Source organism: Vidua macroura, chromosome 10 (assembly GCF_024509145.1).
Source record: "Vidua macroura isolate BioBank_ID:100142 chromosome 10, ASM2450914v1, whole genome shotgun sequence".
NCBI lineage: Eukaryota > Metazoa > Chordata > Aves > Passeriformes > Viduidae > Vidua > Vidua macroura.
Genome location: NC_071580.1, coordinates 2,960,001 through 2,981,317, shown reverse-complemented (window position 1 = coordinate 2,981,317; position 21,317 = coordinate 2,960,001). Strand labels below are relative to the sequence as shown.

Here is a 21,317-nt window from a genome sequence, read left to right as displayed (position 1 = left end):
GGGATTAAATCACGAGACGGGATTTCTTGTTGGGACTCAGATGTTTGTTAGTTCTTATCCATGTCACAGTCTCACAAACCCTGAGTTCTGCAGCACTTCACTCCAACAAACTAAAAATGGAGCCCCATCTCTCTCTCTACAAGGCCTTTTAAGGGTAAACTGTCCAATTAACAAATGGCACCTGAATTATTTTTACTTTTAACCCAATAACCAACAACCCGTGTCCCCACAATGTGGACTTTTTTATCCAATTACACAAAACCACCCAAACCCATGGAGGAGAAGGAGAAGGAGAAGGTGAAGAAGAAGGACCAGCCCCAAAACCTCCATCTTGCTTTAGATCTATTACCATATTCTAAACCCTTAAACTCTGAGTTTTCACCCTGTGATACCACACATTTCTATTCAAACTCCACCCCCACAATCCCAGTTCCATCATTCCGTTTTGGAAGCTTCTCCACAGCCTCAGGTCAATGCAGAGTTCTCCTGGGGGTCAGTGCCTGGCAGCACAGAAATTCTGAAATTCTCATAACCAGGGTTCCTCCAGGTGAACTGATGTGATCCCAGCCCTGCATCCTCAGGACAATTTCAGTGCAGGGCCAAGACCTTTTACTGCCATGCTGGCACCCTGGCATTTTGGCTGCCAGATCTAACAAGGAGTGACTGGCAGCCTTAATGATCAAACAATATTCCAAGCTAAGCCCGTGCCTTGCAATAACTGAGCACTGCTCCTGGGATAGCTCTGGGAATCTTCAGTGTGAACAAAAAGAGTCCTGCAGTTTTCTCATTTAATTAAATTTAAATCTATGGGGACTGGCAGTGCGTGGCTCAGGCTTATGATTTCTTTTTTTTTTTTTTTTTTTTTTTTTTTTTTTTTGAGTTGTTCTTTGCAGCTTAATGTCGTTGTGAAGTAGTTTTTAATCAACAGACAGTGTCAACTGGAAGCAGAGCTGACACCTCGTTACCTTTAGAGAAGGATTTTTATTAATTGTAGCACTAAGTACAGGGGAAATAGCCAGGATGACATGTAGTAAAAAACACCAGACAGTAGCACAGGGCTCAAAAGTATTTCAGCATTTCCTCTTATGGGTTGTACTTGTGGTTGTCTGGAATTTTTTATGGGAAGGGCTCACTTTCACCTGGTTTTATTGTTGCAACCCAAATTATTAAGGGGTATTTTCTCCACGAGGCTGAAACTTGGGAGTATTTTAGAAACATCTGCTTTCTAAAATACCTCAGACATTTGTGAGTTGAAGGGAAGCTGCTTTCAGTGTTTTATGGAGAAACACTATTTCTATGTGGTGGAACGAGTTGTAAACATAGATAAAGATAAAGGTATAAATACAGAGATAAAAAAAATACCTGCAGCACATGAGTTGGTAGTTCTCAAAACCAATTTCTGCTGAACTGTTCCTGAAGTGTTGTGCTGAGCTGTCCAGCACAGGGAATGGAATTATTCATGCACATTAACACAACATTAGTCAGGAACGGTGCTAATTGCTACATCCTGGACCCTTTAAGTTTAGCTTCTCCTAGCACAACATGTGATCTTTTAATGTAATACAGCTCTTTTTAACCCAGGGAAACCCTCACAAAATATCTCTCAGATATAATTTTGGCTCTGTGAGAGACTTCCAAACCCCGATGTGCAGAGAGATGTTTGTTAGGGATCCCAGCCACACTCTGCTCTAAAGAAAGATATGTACAAAAAAAACCATAATAAAAATATCTGTAGAGACACCAGGTAAAACAAAGCTTCCCAAAACTACAGGAAAGGCTAATTAGAGGCAACTGGAGAAGTAACAGACTTTTACCCCCTGCAACACCTACAAGAAGCAGGCAAGGAACAGATATTCCTGAGTTTTAGTGTTTGTTTAACAAATATCTCTGATCTGTCTGCCAATCCACATCACGGGCAGTGAGGTAACAGCTTCCCGCTTTCCCAATTTCCTAAAGTTAAATTGCCAGCAAAGCAACATCCTTCCCCATGGGAATAAATCATGCAGACTCCATTTTCTTCATTTTTATGGTGGAAAAAGCCCCTTCTTTATTCCCATAACTCCTTTTTAACCAGTTTTGCAGACCTCATGTGTGACTCCAGTTGCTCAGCAGCTTTCTTGCCAATTACTTTATTGGTCAGTACCGAGTTGTTATTCTGTATTCATTGGTCACTCAAACCCCGGGGTGCACATGCTGAAAAGTTGTTTGTGAGGGAGAGTTTTCATTTTCCTAATGGTGTAAAAGCAGTTTATACAGGTGCTGGTTGTTTTTTCACCCAGGAATAGATTGTTGTGTTAAAGAACTGCTCACACCAGGATTGCTTTCACATGGGAACTTGCAGAGGGCTACCTTGACAAGGCACTGATTCCAGGAGAACAGACTTGATTTTCTGAAGCCTTTCTTTATGATTTTTCTACCTTACTGCAAGACTTCTCTCTTCCCAGCCTCCTGGCAGAGCACGCTTCACTTTGTTCCTCCCTGCTCCTCCTGTGAGGCTGGGAGCTGCAGCATTCCATGGGAAGCAGAGATCTGGTTATAAAAAAAGATAAAGGGAGGGATTAAACTTCTTTTTCCACCCCCTGGCATTTCTTTAACTTGTAAAGGAGAGTTTGGAGTCCCTCATTCCATGCCTTGCTGTGCTCAGAGCCTTTTCCAGTGGAGGCCTCGTGGCTGCTCATCAGGAGATTTTGCTGAGACAGAAACATCCAATTTGTTGTTCCTCGTGTTGTCCAACCCCCAGGCTGGCTGTGTTTGGGCAGCTCAGCCAAAGATCCCTGGGTTAGGAAATTGTTCCCTGTGTGTGGGAAGGAGAACGTGGATTTTATGTTGACAAAAAAACCTCTCAAAGTTGTTTCTTTTTTGCTGGAGGGACAATCCAAACATGAGCTGTGTGTGTTTAAACAGATGTGCCACAGCCAGGGCACCTCAAGGGCAGCACCCAGAATTAGCTGATGTCATTAAAGGGGTTTTTCCCCGTCTGCTTAGGAATAACCACCTGGTTTTAAAAAAATCTTCAATGAGTGGCAATTAATACACTAAAAATCAAGGGTTACAGTCAGTATTTAATGACTACATTACAGAGCAGGGAGAACTGGATCAATTGAAGGTGGCAGGACAGTGGAAAAAATAGAAACTTTTATTGTAATGAAAGGTGAAGTCGAAGAGCAAAAACCCCTGTGATGTGATTTAAAATCCTGTGAGTGACTTTCCAGGCTAAGGAATGCCTGAATTGAGTGGTTTTGTGTGGGATGCTGCTGCTCTTTCCATGCACATTTTCTATTTCTGGCATAATACATAAATCAATGTCACAACAGAAAGGGAAAATGATGCACACTTAAAGCAAAACATAAAATTACCTCTTTATCGGCTATCTGCTTCTTAGGGATTATTTAGAAAGCACAAAATAAAAGAGCAGAGCTGTTTTGGAGCTGCCTACAGCCCAGGAAGGGAGGAGACAGATTTCACAGAGATGAAATCTCTGCACTCACACGCGGTGATCAAACACCTCTGAGCATCACCTTTGTGCCTTCTGCTGTCAGGGAAATGCAGAATTCCTCTTCCTTGGGCAACAGAGGACAAACCTACTTCAGGATTTGCTTCCCACCCTGCAGAGAGAGCAGAAAACACCTTACCTCCAGCTGAACTCTGGTGAGAATGACAACTCTGGCTTTGCTGTGGTTTCCTGGGACACCTCACAAGGAAGAACTTGGAAATCAGCATTTGATAGCTCGAATATGAGCTTTAATAAATTGCCTGATTCTCTGGGAATTCTTATGGTGATAGGGACAAATAGATAAGAGCCATTTTTTGTAATAGATATTCCTACATTTGAATAGTCACCTAATATTTTGTGGATTTTTTTACGCGAATAAAACACGCAAATAAATAAAATTCCTTGTTCACAACAAGCTTTGCAGAAAACAGGCGGCCTGTCCTGTGCTGAGTGTGGGTTGATAGAGCATTGCCTGGCCAGGATTTTTCCTTCTTTGCTTTCTGTCCATTCTATCCACCCAAAGCAGCCAAGATGGGATAAGAGCACGGATTTGATACCTGATCATCACAGAGACATGAGGACATTCATCCAGGGAAAGCCTCACCAAAGATGAAGGATTGCTCTGATATTGTCTAACCTGGTGCTGCCTTACAGATGAGTGGGAAATGCAGTTTGCTCTGTGGGAACACTTTTTTTCTACAATGCACCCAATATCGAGGGGAAATAATTTCATAACACCAAAAAAACAGCATCAAAAACCAGCTCAGGACACCATTTCTGGAATATTTTGGACCAAACTTTCTTAGCCTAAGGTAGCAATGTTTGCAGTTCTACCCTGACTCTTTTGGGAAAGATTAATAAATGGAGCATGCTGCCCATAATTCACTTTTTTTTTTTTTTTTTTAATGTCATTAGAAATAAATGGACTTTGTAAAGAGTTTCAGTAAAATATAGCATTACCAGCCTTAGGAAAGTTATTTTGGGAAAAAACATAATAAGCTATTTAAATATAGAGAAAAATCACTTGATGAGATCTGTTTCTTTCCTTACTGTAAGAAATACAATTTTTTTAAAGGTATTTAGAGCCTGATTTGTGGGTATCTCACCTCCTCACCCTTTCTCCCCTGTGTGTCCTTATCTTTTGTGAGGATGATAAAAGCTTCACCTGCCACAGCTCCATCCTCTCTAAGCCCAGCCTTGAGGTTTAATCCATTGTAGGCCCAGTTCATAAAAAGGGTTTTACCTCTCCCTTTCCTAAAAGAGAGTCCAAGACATAATCCAATTATCAACAGTATATGGCTGTTATAGCTGAAGACTTTCAGTTTTGTGGGAAATAATTTTTGAATGGTGTTAATGTCAGGGACGACCAAGTTTCCTATGAAGAAAAATAGGATTTATTAAAAAATAGGATTTAAAAACTGTCCCAAAAAAGGTGATTTTTGCTGTCTCTTCTGAAATAAAAACGTTGATAAAAATGTCTTTCAGTTTTATTTCTTCAAGCAGAAAACAGCAATAAAGAAAACTGCTGCTTTTCCTATTATAACAAATTCAAGGTTCCATGGATCAGTTTGAAATAAATAAATAAAAAAAAATCTCACACCCAGGCACTAAATAAGAAGGTGCTATGTTATTTTCAAAACTCTTCTTGTTAAAATCCAATGTCAATTAAACCTCAGTATATGTGTTAATTTCAGAAACAAGGAAAAGTTGTTTCCCCTTGCTTATTGGTGCTTGTGCACATTCCTTCTGTTGGAAGTTAATTGCAATTATGGTGAGTTTTGGAGCAGTTTGGGGGGAAGTGCCTGCCTGTAAATTCCTTTTTTTTCCAGGTGCAGCATCTGTTGCTAAGCTCTAAATACACAATAAAATTTTCAGGTAAGGCTTTCTCATCCATGGCAAGGATTAATTTGTTTTCAAGTTCCAGAATCTCTCCTGTTATTTAAAACACTGGCTGACTGCATTGCTAATCTTGCAGTTGACAAGTGCCTTCCTCCTCTCTGGGGAATGCAAAAATTCTTCTTGCAAGCAGCCCTAATCCCAACGAAAATTTCTCAAAGATGGGACTTGTGCTGCTCCTTCTGCTCTTAAAAAAAAAAAAAAGTTAACAAACAAACAAATAAATAAATAAATAAATAAAACATCAGGACCTTTAAATAAATAAATAAATGAAACACTAGGACCTTTAAACAAACAAAAAAACCCAAACAAATAAATGAAACAGTAGGACCTTAAATAAATAAATGAAACAGTAGGACCTTAAAATAAATAAATAAAACAAACAGTAGGACCTTAAATAAATAAATAAATTAGCAGTAGAGATTTAAAGAAACAAACAATCAAATTAATGAAACAGTAGGATCTTAAATAAAAAATAAAACAGTAGGACCTTAAAATAAATAAATAAACCAGTAGGACTTTAAAATAAAATAAATAAATAAATGAAGCTGAAGGACCTTAAAATGAATAAATAAATAAATAAATAAGACAGTAGGACCTTAAAATAAATAAACAAACAAATATATAAATGAAACAGTAGGACTTTAAAATAAATAAATACATAAATAAAGCAATAGGTCCTAACAATATGATCCTTAGCACTTAATAGCCTTAAAATATGTTTTTCCTGCCAATGGAAAAGTTAAAATTCTCTCCTGTGACGAGTAAGGAAGGAAGTGTAGTGGAAGCACAAGGGAGGAAGGTGTTTCCAGAGCTGGTTGGTATCTGCAGCAGCATCTCGATTCAGTGGCTAATTGCTAATTCGGTGGCTAATTGCTCAGCATCACGTTCTGCCACACGCGTCAAACGGGGCTTCCCCATGGCCCAGCTCCCTTCCCTTCCCTTCCCTTCCCTTCCCTTCCCTTCCCTTCCCTTCCCTTCCCTTCCCTTCCCTTCCCTTCCCTTCCCTTCCCTTCCCTTCCCTTCCCTTCCCTTCCCTTCCCTTCCCTTCCCTTCCCTTCCCTTCCCTTCCCTTCCCTCCGCATCCCTGCCATTATTCCAGGTGCCAGCTGCAATCCCGAGCAGGCAGGAGCAGCCTCCCAGCACCTGCAGAGCGCTCAGCTGCTTCCCCTGCAGCCCCACAACCCCAAACCCACCTGGCAAACTCCTCACCTGCTGCCACCTGTTGTCACCTGTCCCTGGAGGATGACGCAAAGCCACCCTCGGTCCCTCCTGGGTGGCACCTGGAGGGAGCAGCACTTCACAGAATTCCCAGAATTCACAGAATCCCTGGGTGGGAAGAGACCTTCAAGATCATCGAGTCCAACCCAACCCCAACACCTCAACTCAACCCTGGCACCCAGTGCCACATCCAGGCTTTGTTAAACACACCCAGGGATGGTGACTCCACCACGTCCCCGGGCAGCCATTCCAGAACTTTTCACTCTATTCCAATACTTTATCACTCTTTATATAAAATCTTTATCACTCTTTCCATTTTTTCCTAATATCCAACCTGTATTTCCCTTGGCACAGCTTGAGACTGACCTCTGGTTCTGTCAGTTCCTGGAGACAGAGCCCAGCCCCACCTGAGCACAGCCACCTTTCAGGAGCTGTGAGAGTGCTGAGGTCACCCCTGAGTCTCCTTTTCTCCAGGCTGAGCACCCCCAGCTCCCTCAGTGCTTCCTCACAGGGTTTGTGTTCCCAGCCCCTCTCCAGCCTCGTTGCCTCCTCTGGACGTGTTCAAATGTCTCAATGCCCTTCCCAAAGTGAGGGGCCAGAGCTGGACACAGCACTGGAGGTGTGCTGGGAACAGTGACCTCCCTGCTCCTGCTGGCAGTCCCTGTGGGACTCACCTCGGTGACACCGCCCCTGACCCGCTGCTGCCCTCCCATGAAAGTTTAATAAGTGTCATTTTCTCCCCATTATCCCGTGTGGAACATTGTATCCTCAGCTTGGCCAGCCAATCTATTTTATAAATTAGCCGTGCTAAAACTCTGCAAAACTTTGGGACGGCTCTGAGAGTTTTGGGGCTGTTTCAAGGAGAATTTCCGACAACATTTTCAAGGTCTGTGTTCTGCATCCCAAATGTTAAAAACATTTCAAGGGAGCACATGCTACAAGCATTGCAGGTAAAGCGAGGCAGGAAAACCTTGCCAGCTTGCTGAGCATCAGTGTGTTTAGAAAAATCTGGGAGTCTCTGTATGGCAATTTATGCTCCAGAAAGCTTTTGTATCCAATTTAAAAACATGAATGTTCCATCCTTACCCTAGAGCTTAAAGACAATTTACAGAAGTAGGGCACTATGAAGTATTGCCACAATAAACAGTTGTTTTACTTCCCTTTTACAGCAAAAATTAGGGGAACACTGCAACTCTTGTCAAGCCTTAAAAATATGTTTGCAATAAAATAGAAGCCATTGGCTTTCTTTAATTTCAATGAGTTTCTTCATAATTCAAAAGCCTCTTTAAATCTTTCATAGATTCAAATCTGGTTTTTTAAGAGGAAATACATAATCCTTTAGAATTAAGCTAGGTGTCTGGCTACTAAAAAATTGGGTATTGATGGTCCTCCTTTATTTTTCTCATGGAGGGAAAAAGCATTTTAATTCTTTAAAACTTGCTTATTGGCTCCTTTCTGTTGACAGGAATTTGAATACATTATAAAATGCTTTTCTGGTAATACCCTTCCAGAATTAATGAAGGAGCACCTTATAACTGGTTACCATGAATTAATTAGAAATTCATCTTGGTGGCTGGAAATTTACTTGGATATGAAAGAAAGTTCATAGAAAGTTGCTGTTTATTTCCCCATATCAAAGTTCCTCAGTGAAGAACTGAGGATACAGTGAGTTAATAAAGACAAGAATAATTATTTTTATATTTTCAGTGAATGAAAGGAATTCATTAGATGTTTAATAATATCTAAATACTACACAGAGTAGCTCTACAATAGCCAGGCTGGACCATTTTAATTAACAAGGAGCAGCACTTCACTGCATGATTAGTCCCTCTGAAAACAACAGAAAGAGAGGATTAATGTCCAGCAATGGGATTGTATAAATTCAGATTTTTGGGCCCTTTGAGGAAGAGGCCCCTGGATTTCAGGAGCCTGAGTTTGGTACTTTGGGCACACCACGGACAGCAGGGGATAGCTGGAGGTGGAGAGATTTCTCTCATTGGCATAAAAATCAGTGAGTGGAATTAGAGCTTCATCTCCTGCTTTTTGTGTGATAAGGGGTGGACAGAAGGCGTTTTCTGGCTGTTTGAATGAAAATAACGGAGAGAACTGGGAATCTGAGAGAGCATTTAGGCAGAAAACCCTGGTTCAGCTCACCCCAGTCACTGCAGAGTGAAGAACAGCGAAATCTTTCCACGTTCTGCAAACCTTGAGCTGGGTGGGCTTTGGGCGAGCAGACACTTCCAGGCTACCTTTGACAAGCACAATTTCAAAGTGGTGCAGACATTAGAAGAGTTGTTTATGTCTTTGTATGAAGAATTAGCTTTAAACAGAGGGAGCGAGGGAAAAAAGTCAAATAAGATAAAACCAGAAAAAAATCTCAATATGGGAGTTGACAGATACTTGGATTTTAGTTAAGCATTTGACACTGTCTCATGAAATCTTAATTGAAAAATTAATTCAAGTCAGCTTGGCTGCAGAGAGTGGTGTGTGGGTTGAAAAATGGCTAAAGCACAAATGAAAAAAATGCTGATAAACAGCTGGTAACAAGATGGGTGGAAATGTCCAGTGGGGTAACACACACTGATAATTAGTCTGAGTTCACTTTATATCTTCATTAATGGCTTAGAAAAAAAGATATAATCAAGATCACAATTAAATACACAGATTATGCCCATCCATAGATGGATGTCAATAAGGGGAGTGAAATAAAAAAGGATTGACAGGAAACATGGATAAAACATGGCCAAAATAGATTCACCAAGGGAAGAAAATTATTTTACTGCAAACACAAAACCAGCACAAACCAGAGTAACTCAAAAGATGAACAAGAGTTTATTTCTTAGGGAATGGAAGAGTGGCAATGGATAAGAGAGCAGAAGGACACTACAGGAATTATAAAAAGTAAAATGCAAGTTGAGGATCCAGTGCCCTTTGCATCCAGTGGAAGTGCAGCCATGGACTTCAAAGGGGTTTGGATGTGGTTGGGATTATCTGCAACCTTGTTCTGGCCACTGCATGCAGCCATAAGAGATGCTCTCGCAGAAAGATGTTAAATTGGCAGCAAATCAGAGAGGAGACAGAATAAAAAATGAAAGGGTTTTGTGAGAACTGAAGTGGGAAGAAAAATGAAGGGAATTAAGCAGTTATAATTTGGCCAAATAAGGAATAAGCAGGAACACAATAACAGCTTTCAAATGTCTGAGGACCTAAGCCTGTATAAAGGATAATAATTATTCACTCTGTTACACGGCAGAAGGAATTTAACAGGTGAAGGGAATATATTATGAGTGAAGAAAGACATTTGATGTAAATATCAGGAAATGCTGCATATTAAACTGTTGAATAATAGAGGAGATGGAAGTCCTGTGGTCTGGGATTTCTGAAACTCAGATTGAATGCCTGCTATTGAAATGCAGAGAAGAACCTTTTCAATTCCCCAGGACATCAGGAAATGCATCTGCCTTGAAAAGATTCGGATCTTCTCCCGACCTCTCCCTGTGCCAGCTCCATGTGGTTTAAAGCCCACACCAGGAGATGCAGAAATATCAGAGGATAAATTGTTCTTAATAGGGAATAAACACTCCTCATATCTTCTGATGGTGCAATCTGCTCCCACCCCTGTCTGACTGAGATCACAGCCTTTTCTCAAATCACAGCCTTTTCTCAAGGCAGTAGCTTCAAACTGCTTCATTCTTCTCAGGCAAAAATAAAATGCTTTACTGGGGTGGGAAATGGGGATATTCGTAGCAGCAAACCAAAGATTTATTAGCAGAGGACATTTTTTACCTCAATTTGTCTCAGAATACTCTTTTTTTTTCTGCTAGAAATACTGTCTAGAAGTGATATAAGACTTCTTTTCTGGAGTTTTTCTTCTCTGGCTTCATTTTTTTTTTCTTAGATCTTTAGATTCTAAAACTACCGACTACGCTAAAAACCATTAGTGAATTTGTTTGTTTGCATGTGCCCACTCATTCACAGAGCAAAGAGTTTGACTAAAAATATTAATCAAAGGGAAAAATACAAAAATCTGACTTTTTTTTCTATCACAGAGTCCATGATAAGGAAGGGAGCTATTTCTATCCAGCAATTCCTGCCTTTTTCCACCCCCTGCATTTTGGCTCCCAGCTCTCCACCAAATGTAGGAAGCAAAGACAAATTTCAGATGATAAATCAAGAAGGTTTTTTTTTTTCCATTTCAGCGTGAAAAAAGCAATTTTAAATACAGCTAAATATCTGTAAACACGGGAAATGCCAGTTCTTACTTGGTGTAAATGATCCCAAGTTTATTCATTTTAATTTGAGCATGACTGTTTACACCAGGGGAAGATCCATACCCTGGGATATTTCAGTGTGTGGTAAATTACAGGATTTCACTCACTTTACTACCAGTTTTAATGATCAACAATGAGTTTAGGCAACAATAAATCAGTTTTTAGACTTTAGACACTGCTACAGTCTATGGTAGAAAACATTAAAAGTACTTCTTGGCCCTTTCTGTCCTGATTTGATACTAATGCACAATGAATTGTGGATTAAGGAAATGCTAGAGAAAGCTTTCCATGTCTTAGTGTAAATCAATAGATTTTATTACAGCAAAACACATTTTGTACATCTGCAACACCATAAATTTATGCCTAGGAAAAAAAAAAAAAATCAACATGTCCTGCACTGCAGAAATCAGAGATGAGAAGCTGAATATTCAGTGTCAGTGGAACGCTGCAGGAAAGGCCAGGACACAACACCTGAAGGCAAAAGCAGGACAGGAAGGAGCAAAAGCAGGGAGGAGGTGGCAGCTCAATGTCCACAGGGCATTGCTGAGCCCTTGATTGGAACAATCTGTTTAATTCTGCAGCCTAATATCCAGGCTGATCCTGAAAACAGGGAATATTCTGGAAAAGGAAGGTGGGATGCCTGGAAAAGATATTTTATGGAGAGGAAGTTACGAAGCTGAGTGTGTTTGGTTTATATGAGTGTGGTTTAGGGGATGACTTCCTTGAAGTCAGGGGAGCACTGATGTGAGAAATCTTGTAAGAATAAGTTATTAAAAGCAGTAACTCTTCTGATCCTTACACAAACTCTGAGAGCAGCACTGGCATCAATGGAGCCCCCCAATTCTGGGAGTCAAAGCTCCTGGCAGGGGGGTGGTTCTCTGCTGGTTTCTCCTCAATAAATTCAGTCACTGCTCTGATTTGCACTTGCCTGAAAAGACATTCAGGATCAGTCCCAATTCAGACTCAAATTAAATTCAGTCTTGGATATGTGCACAAATTATAAATACCTGGAAAGAAACAGATTAAGGATTAAGGCTGGTTAAGTAAAGAATTAGCTCAAAATTAAAAGGGAAACAATACATAAACCGTGGACTGTAAAATGCCCTGACATTCCTGAAAACCAAGATTCTGTATTTCTACACACTTGTATTGTGAACCTTAAAAGCATGAATGTGTTTTATTCCTTGCCAGGTTTGTTCCTCTACTTGGAAAACATTTATTCTGCTTCTTGTTTACACTGAATTTAGAATTAATGTGGCTGTTCTGGTTGAGTAAAAACAACCTTGATTTGTATGAGGCATCATTTTATCATGCCAAGATATCTTGTGTAAAAACATAACACGAGCAGAGTTCCCAGAATTAAGCTGGTTAATAATTACTATATAAACAGGTCAAGGATCAAGACACACAGTAAATTCTTGTGAAGTGTGTGTAGATTATATTTCCAAATTACAATACTGAAAGGCAGAGCTGTCTTAATGCGCACAGAAAAAGTCAGATATCCAGAGGTGAAATATTATGGTCTCAGGGAGCATTTTTCACACACTAATAATCAAAATAAAAAAGCCAGTAGTTACTTATATGAAATAATGCACTGTTGGCATTAGTGAAGTATTCCTTAGGTGCAAAAGAATCTACATAATCCAAGCCACATTTTCTTATATGCTGTAGAAATAAGCAGAAATCACAACTGAGAGACTCCCGTCAGGTTTCCTGTTGACTTTTTCAAGCTCAAACCCATTTCCCTGGCCCAGCTTTCCTCCCAGAGCCTGCTCAGACACTGCTCCCATCACCTTCCCCAGGATTTCCACAGGGGAGACTCCTTTGGGGTCCCTTTAGCTCTTTTATCTCCTCCAGCCTGGCTTTGAACATTTCCTGAGGGTCGCCCCCCTCTTCAGCTTTGGCCATGGTCACCTTTGAACCTTTTAAGACATTTAATGTCCCATTTCATGGGATCAGGAGCGTGATAACAACAAGCTCCTTGGGCTGGGAGCAGCCAGAGCCAGCCAAGGGTTCTCTCCTGCTCAACTTCCTTGGGTTGCTCTGGGTGGCCAAAATTCAGGACTAAATAAATGGCTCAGACTCAAGGTTTTGAAATTCAGATGGTAAATCCACACAGGCCTGGCAATACAACCAGGTGGCAACGTGAGAGAGACAACACTGCAGATCTGATGAGAACTGAACAGTGGAGTTTCTTCAACTGGAATTATTTTTCAGACATTTTCTTTCCAGAGGTTTTATATTCAATTAATTTGCTCACAGAAAACAGTATTAAAAAAAAAAAAAAAAAACAAAAACCCAAAACAACAACTGTTTTGTTTTTTGTCAGGAAATGGGAAGTGGAAAAGGAAGCAGTTCAATGGTCCAGCAGCTCCCTGAGCAGAACCAGCCCTTTCTCCCTGAGCTGATGTCCCACACTTGAACAGCCAAGCACAACCAGACATGAAAACTGAATAACTGAGTTATTATAGATGCTAATGCTTCTTTATTTCTAATAAAAGCAATGTGGAATGCAAATTCCACTCAAAGGACAAGTCGACCCCATGAATTAAAACTCAAAATGTTTTTATGAAACAATTAAATCAACACGTATGTACTTTTTTTGGGACCTTGGAAAGGATTTCCAAGTAAATACAAAACCCTGGTCCTATCAGCAACTATAAAAAATAAGCAATAACAGGGAAAGGTCTCAGCAAAGTGGGAAAAGCACAGATGTGCAAACACAGAAAGCAGAAATGTGGGTGTGGCTCATTCACTTGTTTGCCAAAGTGTCCTTACTGCAGTACATTATTTACAGATAAAAAATAGCATGTCCTTGCAGTCATGTGGTGTTGCTGGTTCCTGAACTTCCTGCTTATCTGACAGGTTAACCAGAAATTCTGGGCAGAAATAATTTGGCTACTTTGGTAGTCAGCTCTTGGCCCAGGAAAACTCTTTTATTCAAAGAAAGAAGCAGCCAGACAGAAAAACCAGCTCTCAAGGTTGGTGTTTTTCTGCTTCCTTTTCAGATCCAAGAGTGCTAAAAGTGGGAGAGGTGGAAGTGCTGATGTGATCAGACAGGCAGGTTACAGTGAATAAACAAACCCTGCTGTCCCCCCTACGTTTCTGGGTTAATTTGATGCCGCCTCCACAGCTCTGACATTTCAGTGGGTGCAGGATGAGAGCAGCACAGCTGGAGGGGCTCCCTGGTGTCCTTTAGTCCTGAACTCTGCACTGTCCCCTCCTTGGTGCCACGGGGACCAAAGCAGAGCAGCTGGAGGGTGTTCAGAGCTGCAGCCAGCCCCAGGAATCCAGGAAAACCATAAAATTGCACCCAGAGCCTGCAGCAGCTGCTGCACAGGACTGGCCCCGAGTTTGGGATTAAAACAGGAAACTGGGGGGATTCCTCCTCTGTGGGAACCCCAAAAAGGACAATTAACTGAAATGTTGTGGTGTTGGTTCTTTCTAAAAGCAAAATAAATAATCCTAGAAATCTTTGGGTTGCAAGGGACCTTCAGGATCATCTCTGCCATGGGCAGGAGTGACACTCACTGGAGCAGCTTGTACAGGAAATGCTCTGAAGAATGGATAAGCACTTCAATGGACTGCAGTGCTTCACAGTCATGTTTAAACACTGAGAAAATTCACCTTAGACAAGCACAGAAAGGACATGCAAACTCCTGATGCTGAGAGGCTCTACAAAATTAACAGGTGCAGGGAAAGGCCGGGGGTGCTTTGCACCCAGCTCATGTGGGGTCACTCCTGTGCAAAGGGGAACAGTGTAGGAACAAGCAGAGCTGCAGGGGAGGAAGAGACATCATCTAAACCTAAAAAAAAAAAATCAATGTCAACTTTAAAACTGCACAGGAATACTGGAGGGACAATTAGCATTGGGTGGTGCAAACCAACAAGGTCATGAAACTGCACGTATTCTTTTCTCTTTAAAGTGTTAGCAGGACATTGAGGTGAAATTGAAATATTTTATTAATTTATTATTAAAGACATTTATTATTATTATTTTATTAATTTATTAACAAATTTGGGAAGATTAACCCCCAATATACAAATGGACCAAACTTATAAAAGTGTGAAACCTGTGACCTGTGGTCCATTTTGGGTGTAGCCCCTGGGGTCTTGGTCTGCCCTGAATGTACCTGAAGGCCCTTCAATACACAGAACTGCTTTTTATTCCCTGAACTCTGTCTGGCCTCTGGTTTTTAGGTAGTCCTGATAAAAGGCATCAACACCCCAGAGCTTTTGCAGTTAAAAATTCCAATTATTAATGTAACCTGCCTGATAGCCCTGAGGAGTGGCTCTTTCTTCTTCTCCAGCTTCCTCAGGACACAGAAACTGTGCTCAGTTTTCCCCTTCTCCCTTCCCTTTTCCCTCCCAGCTGCCCCCAAGGGCACCTGCAGCAGCCAGAGCTGTCACAATTAATTAAGTTAATCATTACCTGCTTCAGGTAACTCAGCTGATTAACACCTGTGATCCTGCAGTGCTGCTTGGTTAAATCTTTGCATTCTTCCTCCTGGGATTAATCCCATTTTATAGATTTGTGCTCGGGTTTTTGGATCCTGGAGAAGCCAGGCTGCTCCAGAGCTCCTCATCTTCTCAATCTCTGCATAAACACTTTTCCATTAGCAGCACTCTTGTTTCACTGAGCAGCAGCAGGAAATGGTTGCATTTCTAAGAATTCTGAAAAATAAAGTTCCCAGGCTTTCCCAGCTGTAAAACCCTCCGAAAGGCTTCTCTTCCCTTCTCTGCACTTGGGTTTCTCTGGCAGAAGTGTGGCTGTTACACAGCAATTTTCTTTCCATGTTTTTAAAGTGGCTGATTTTAATTTGGATGTATTTCACCCTGAAAATCCTTTCAGTCAACATGGAATTACATAAAGCAGCTTTTTGAAGAGAAATTGTATCTGGAGAAGTTTCCACTGTGTGTGTGTGTATTTTACAAAAACTATTTATTTTTTTATGTCTTGGTGGCACTATCATTTTTGATGACCTGTGCTCTACCAGACTGACCTCAAAGACATAAAATGAAAATAATCATGCAATAGTTTTGCTCCTTCCACATCAAGGGTGATGCTTTCAAATAAGGACAGGCTGGACAAACTTTACTTGGATGATGGAGGGGAAAGTAATTTTTTTTCTTATCCCCAAAAAGCTGAAAATAGGTTGGAGTGGCTTAGAAATGTGTTCCCTTCATATAAGTGTAACATTAAGAAAGGGAAGATATTGTAAAATTGATATTAAAAAGAGATTTGTGTAGGTTTATCTGGAAAGGGCAGTAACGTTGCCAGTCGTGAGTGACTGCTAAATGCTCTTCCATAAGGGATCATCAAAACTTCCCAACTGCTAATCTTGAATAGAAGGTGAATTATTTGCATGTGCAACACAAAACCTGAGATAAAATACAATTATTGACTTCAGCTCTCCATTACTCTCAAAAGGGTAAAAGTACTGTGTAAACTGGAAAGCTCCCAAACACATCTTTAGAAAAAATGAGGTGGTTTAGGTGTCCTCCACCAGGCAGCATTATTTATAATGCAAATGAAAATATTCCAGAGTCCCACATATTAGTTTTGATTTTCTGAGATCATGGCTGACAATGGAAATGAAATATTCAACTTTGTTTTCTGCCAGTTCCTGCTGCCGTGGTGCCTATGAAACAACACCTCCAAGAGAACCTTTTGGCTGGACTGACCATTAATGAATTTATGTTCTGAATAGTGAGCATTCATCGTATTCAGGATTTTTATCTTGCTTCATGTGCCTGGGATGTTTGAGTCAGGTTTCTCTGACCACTGTGCCCATGGCAGCCTGTCACCTTCTGGGACATGGCACAGCTGAAATGGTCAAAAAGGAGCAGAACCTTGTGTAAAACTGCCTTTATGCTTTTCAGACTCTTGCTGCCCTGAAGACATTCCTGTCTGCTCCTTCAGAACGTTTTCCATATTTTCTGTCTCATGACTGAAACAATTCAAAATCAAGAGGATGTGCAACGACACCAAACATTTATTTGGGTTTCATCTTTTTTGCCATGAAACACATTAACTTTTTGGGGTGGTTTTTGAAGAATAAGCAGACACTTTTACTGAGTTGTTTAATTTTTTTTTTAACAGCCAAACATCCACCTCTGAACCCATTAGTATCTCTATTGGTAGACTCATAAATCTTTATCTGAATGAAAGTTCCTCCACTGTTTTTTTCCAGTTGGCTCCATTTGCTGGCTTCTTTTCATGCTGAACATCTGCACACATCCGTGGTATCACTTAAACCTTCAAGACAAAGTTTACTTTGGATTTAAAGAATCTTTTTGATGCCATTCATTCACACATAACAGCAACATTTTCCACAGCACCAGCATGGCTCACAATTTTTTAGAAAATATATATACAAGGGAAAAATATGTTTTATCTAGCTTGCAGAGCTTCAGACTGGCAGGATGTTTAAAAGAAAAAATGTCTTTGTTCTGATTTATGAGAAATCACAATTAATGCAGATTCCCCCATTGGGATATTTCTAGTGCAGTGGAACCACATGGAGACTGAGCTCCCTCCTGGTGTGCCCTGACTGTCTTGTGGGTGCTGTTACAATTTGGGGCACAGCAGCTCAGGAGCCTGAGCTAAAGCAAGCACGAGGATTTATTGCAGAAGAGAAGTGCAGAATATTTGCTGAGTAAGCCAGGACTTCTTGCATTATGCCAAGGATTTAAAGGGACAAAAAAAAAAAAAAAATCCATCCCAGCAGCAAATGTTGGGGCACTCACATTAACCTCTCTGTATGTCAAGAATTAGATTTTTTTTTCTTCTCCTTTGTTTTCCCTATCTCACCAATGCATGTTAATCCATGGCAGAAAATTACCTTTTACCCTGCAGTTTTCAAATTTCCCTAATAGGCTTTGGGGATGGATTGGGTCAAAAGCCTTCTGAAACCAGCACTGGATCATCTCCTTCAGATTGCTTTTATTCTGTGGACCTTCCTGATGGCACTCAACAGATCTGTGGGGCAAGGTTTTGAATGAGTCCAAAGGGAAGGTGAGGATTTGCCCCTCTTTCCCCACTTTGTAGATACTCTGGAGTTAAATATTCACATTTATCTGCCCATCAGAGACTCTGAACTTGACATAGGAGCAGGTGCTTGTCGATAATTTAGACAGGAGGAAATCTGAGCACATCCAACGTATAATTACCCTCTTTGTGGAAGGACAGATTCACATCTCGGTGAAATAGATGGACAGGAGCAGGCTCTGAAGGGCTGCTGTGAATTTCAGTAGCTAAAAAAATCTTGTTGTATCCATCAGGAGACTATTTTAGGAGAGAAAACCACTGTGCAGCACATAATCTGCTACTGAAGTTGTGCTCTACAAGCCAGGACAGCCCCGGCTCCCACCTGGGAGCTGAATAACCTGAGTTGTGTTCCTTGTGTTCTAACAACTCCTGATCTGCTGTATTCCCACCGAGGTGCATGAAAGAAAAGGATTCTTCCTCCTTCTTCTTTTCAAGCTGAGCTAAAAGCTTTTTTCCTTGGAGTGCTTTGAGGGAAGGTAGGAGACGGTGGGTGTTGCATCGGCTGAGGAGGAAGAAACAACGTGGAAAAGCTCCTCAGCACCAGGGAAAAAGTTCAAGGGTAGCTGGGGAAGACTCCTAAAATCTTTGGGAATGTTAAGAGGAGAATAAACAATCAGATGCTTAGAGATGTACATTCAACTAAATCATCTCCAAATGTGACTGTCAATTATTTGCTCTAAATCTAAAGATTTGGGGTCCCGGTTTGGGTTTGTGTGGTGGAATGGTCTCATCTGTCACACCACAAACCCCTAAAGCTGTTTTTATCCAATTACCTGCATTTCCGAGGGAAAGAATCAGGACCCAGCCTTGAATCTTTGCCAGGTTTGCTTTTTTTCTTTATCACATGGGAGGCTGGCAGGTGGTGGGTTGAAAAGCAAACCACAAGGAAGTTTTCTGTGGCTTGTGGCATTTTTCACTTGGGTCTGGCACCAGATGTTCTGGACTCCAAATGTTTACAAAAAGTGCTCAGATCAATTCAGGGAAGAAAAACCTCTGGGTGGAAATAGGAGACAAAAACATCATCTCTTACTGAGATGCAGGTTTTTGTTGGCTAGAAAGTTTTACTTGTGTAATTCTGTGCTTGGCCTGCTCTTCTACTTCTGCAAACTTCCCCAACATTTGGAGAGAGTCCAGATGAAGCACCAGGATGATCAGAGGGATGGAGCAGCTCTGCTGGGAGGAAAGGCTGGAAAAATGGGGTTTTTCAGCCTGGAAAAGAATCTTTATTTGGCCCCTTCTGAAGGATGGCCGAAAATAAGGCTGGAGAGGGAATTTTTGTAAGGACGTGGAGTGACAGGAAAAAGGGGAATGGCTTTAAAGCAAGAGAGGGGAGGTTTAGGTGGGATACTGGGAAGGAATTGTTCCCTGTGAGAGTGGGGAGATTCTGGCACAGGTGCCCAGAGCAGCTGTGGCTGCCCCTGGATCCCTGGCAGTGCCCAAGGCCAGGTTGGACATTGGGCTTGGAGCACCTGGGACAGTGGGAGGTGTCCCTGCCATGGCAGGGGTGGCACTGGGTGATCTTTAAGGTCCCTCCCAACCCAAACCATCCTGGGATTTTATGATTTGTTGATTTACCTTTGTTCAGATTCTGCATGGCCATTCTTGTGTATTCTGTATTTAATGAAAACTGTAATTACTCTGCAATTAACACATCTCTTTAGTCAGACAGAGTGGGAAAGTAACTCTGGGTCACTTCACTGCCTGAGGTGCTCAGTCCTGTAGGAACAAATCTGCTCAGTTTAGCTGTGGTGTACTTAGAAAACATGCAATGGGAAGCTTGAAAAATTGATTTTGTTTAGAAGTTTGCAAGAAAAATAAATAGGTTGGGTATAAACTTTAAAAAAAACTGCCAGTTTTGGGTGAGCTGTGCAGTGTTTACATCCTAAGGTTATGCTGATGGCTGATTTAATTTTAATTATTTTGTTTTTATTGTTTTATTCCCATTATTTTAATACTTTTGATTTTACTGTTTATTTTCATTCTTCTTCCTACCCGAATTTCAAGGCCAGCAAACACTTCTGGTGGCTTTCAGAATGATCCAAAATCCGGGGAAAAATACTGAGCTGTATAATCACAAGTGAAAATGAGTCTGAGGGAAGTGGTTTTCCAGGATTTCAGGGTCTTCCCTTCCCAGACAAACTGCAGCCAGGAGTGAGCACAGCTCTGTGGTGATGTGCATTGCTTAAGGGCAACAGCACAACCTGGTGGTTCTGGTTATTCCAGTGCATCAGGATCTGCACAGGAATTTCCCTTCCCCAGAACCCAGCTCGTTGCCTGCACAGAACTGAAGCCTGTTTTCATTAATTCATTGTAAGGTTCCATTTACCCGAGCTTTTCAGAATAAATAGAAACCAGCAGGGCATGTGCACAAGAAGATGAAGTAACAGGTCCTTCCCAACACCCCTGATTCTGAAGGTGCTGTATATATCTGAATTTTGCTTTCAAGATAATAACTAGAGGGATATAACTGAGAAAAAAAAATCTTGCAATATGTACCATGCGAAATTTGGGGGTGGGGGGGAAAGGACAAAAGGAAAGTGTGAGCAGAAAAAATTGGAATTTTGCCTTGCTTTTTCTATTATGACAAAGCCAAGCAAGGTATATAATGCATTTACATAGACTGAATATTCAGACACCAATAATAATATTTATTCATTTTCTTGTGGTGTCTTCAGGGTAAGTGGCTTTGGTCAGAGTGTAACTTCTGAGGTGGCAGTGAAATGAAATGGGCAGCAAATTGCTCAGAAAGAATTTCAAATTAATTACATTTTCTGTTTTGCTTGCTTGTGAAGTACAGGCTGTGTGATTGCCAGCAATGCAGATGTGGGTGCTGAACAAAATCTCTTGCAAACTACATGTTCAGTTCATTGTCTGATCATGTAGGATGGAACAAAAAGCCACTGACTGTGACTAGAGAGGGGTTTCCAGTCCAGTGCTGGTGCTGCTCCTGACACTGGGCAAGGCTTTTTGGAATAATAGAGTTATAGAATGGTTTGGGTTTGAAGGCACCTTTAATTTCATCCAGTTCCACCCCTGACATGGCAGGGACACCTTCCACCACTCCAAACCTCATCCAGCCTGGCCTTGGACACTTCCAGAGACCGGGAGTCCCTGAGTTAAGCTCAGTCCTACTTGACTTGATATAAAAAACTTTAATTTCACCTATGTGGCTTTGGAGCTGACAGCAAAGGGATTTTCAAAGCCACAGGAGGACTGAAGTGCTCTGTGGCAAAAGGCTCATGGTTTTTATGCAATGAATATTCCTAAAGGATTGTCTCCACACGGGAATGCTGAGGTGTCTCATTGCTTCCTCTTTGTCCTTTAGGCCAGCCCATGGCTGAGGAATGACTCACAATCACTCTCAAGAAAGCACTGGAGTCCACTG

The 21,317-nt window shown here is 41.2% G+C and overlaps 1 protein-coding gene across 1 annotated transcript in view; it reads left to right on the top strand.

The window, feature by feature from the left end:
• Positions 1 to 13,768: 13,768 nt before the first annotated feature.
• Positions 13,769 to 21,317, top strand: part of BCHE (butyrylcholinesterase) — a 50,760-nt gene continuing 43,211 nt past the window's right edge. Inside the window, exons 1-3 of the mRNA XM_053986628.1 lie at positions 13,769 to 13,862; positions 17,761 to 17,899; positions 21,258 to 21,317. The exon at positions 21,258 to 21,317 is cut by the window's right edge and continues 3 nt beyond it. The gene's annotated coding sequence lies outside the window, so the exon portion shown is untranslated. The remainder of the gene's footprint in view (positions 13,863 to 17,760; positions 17,900 to 21,257) is intronic.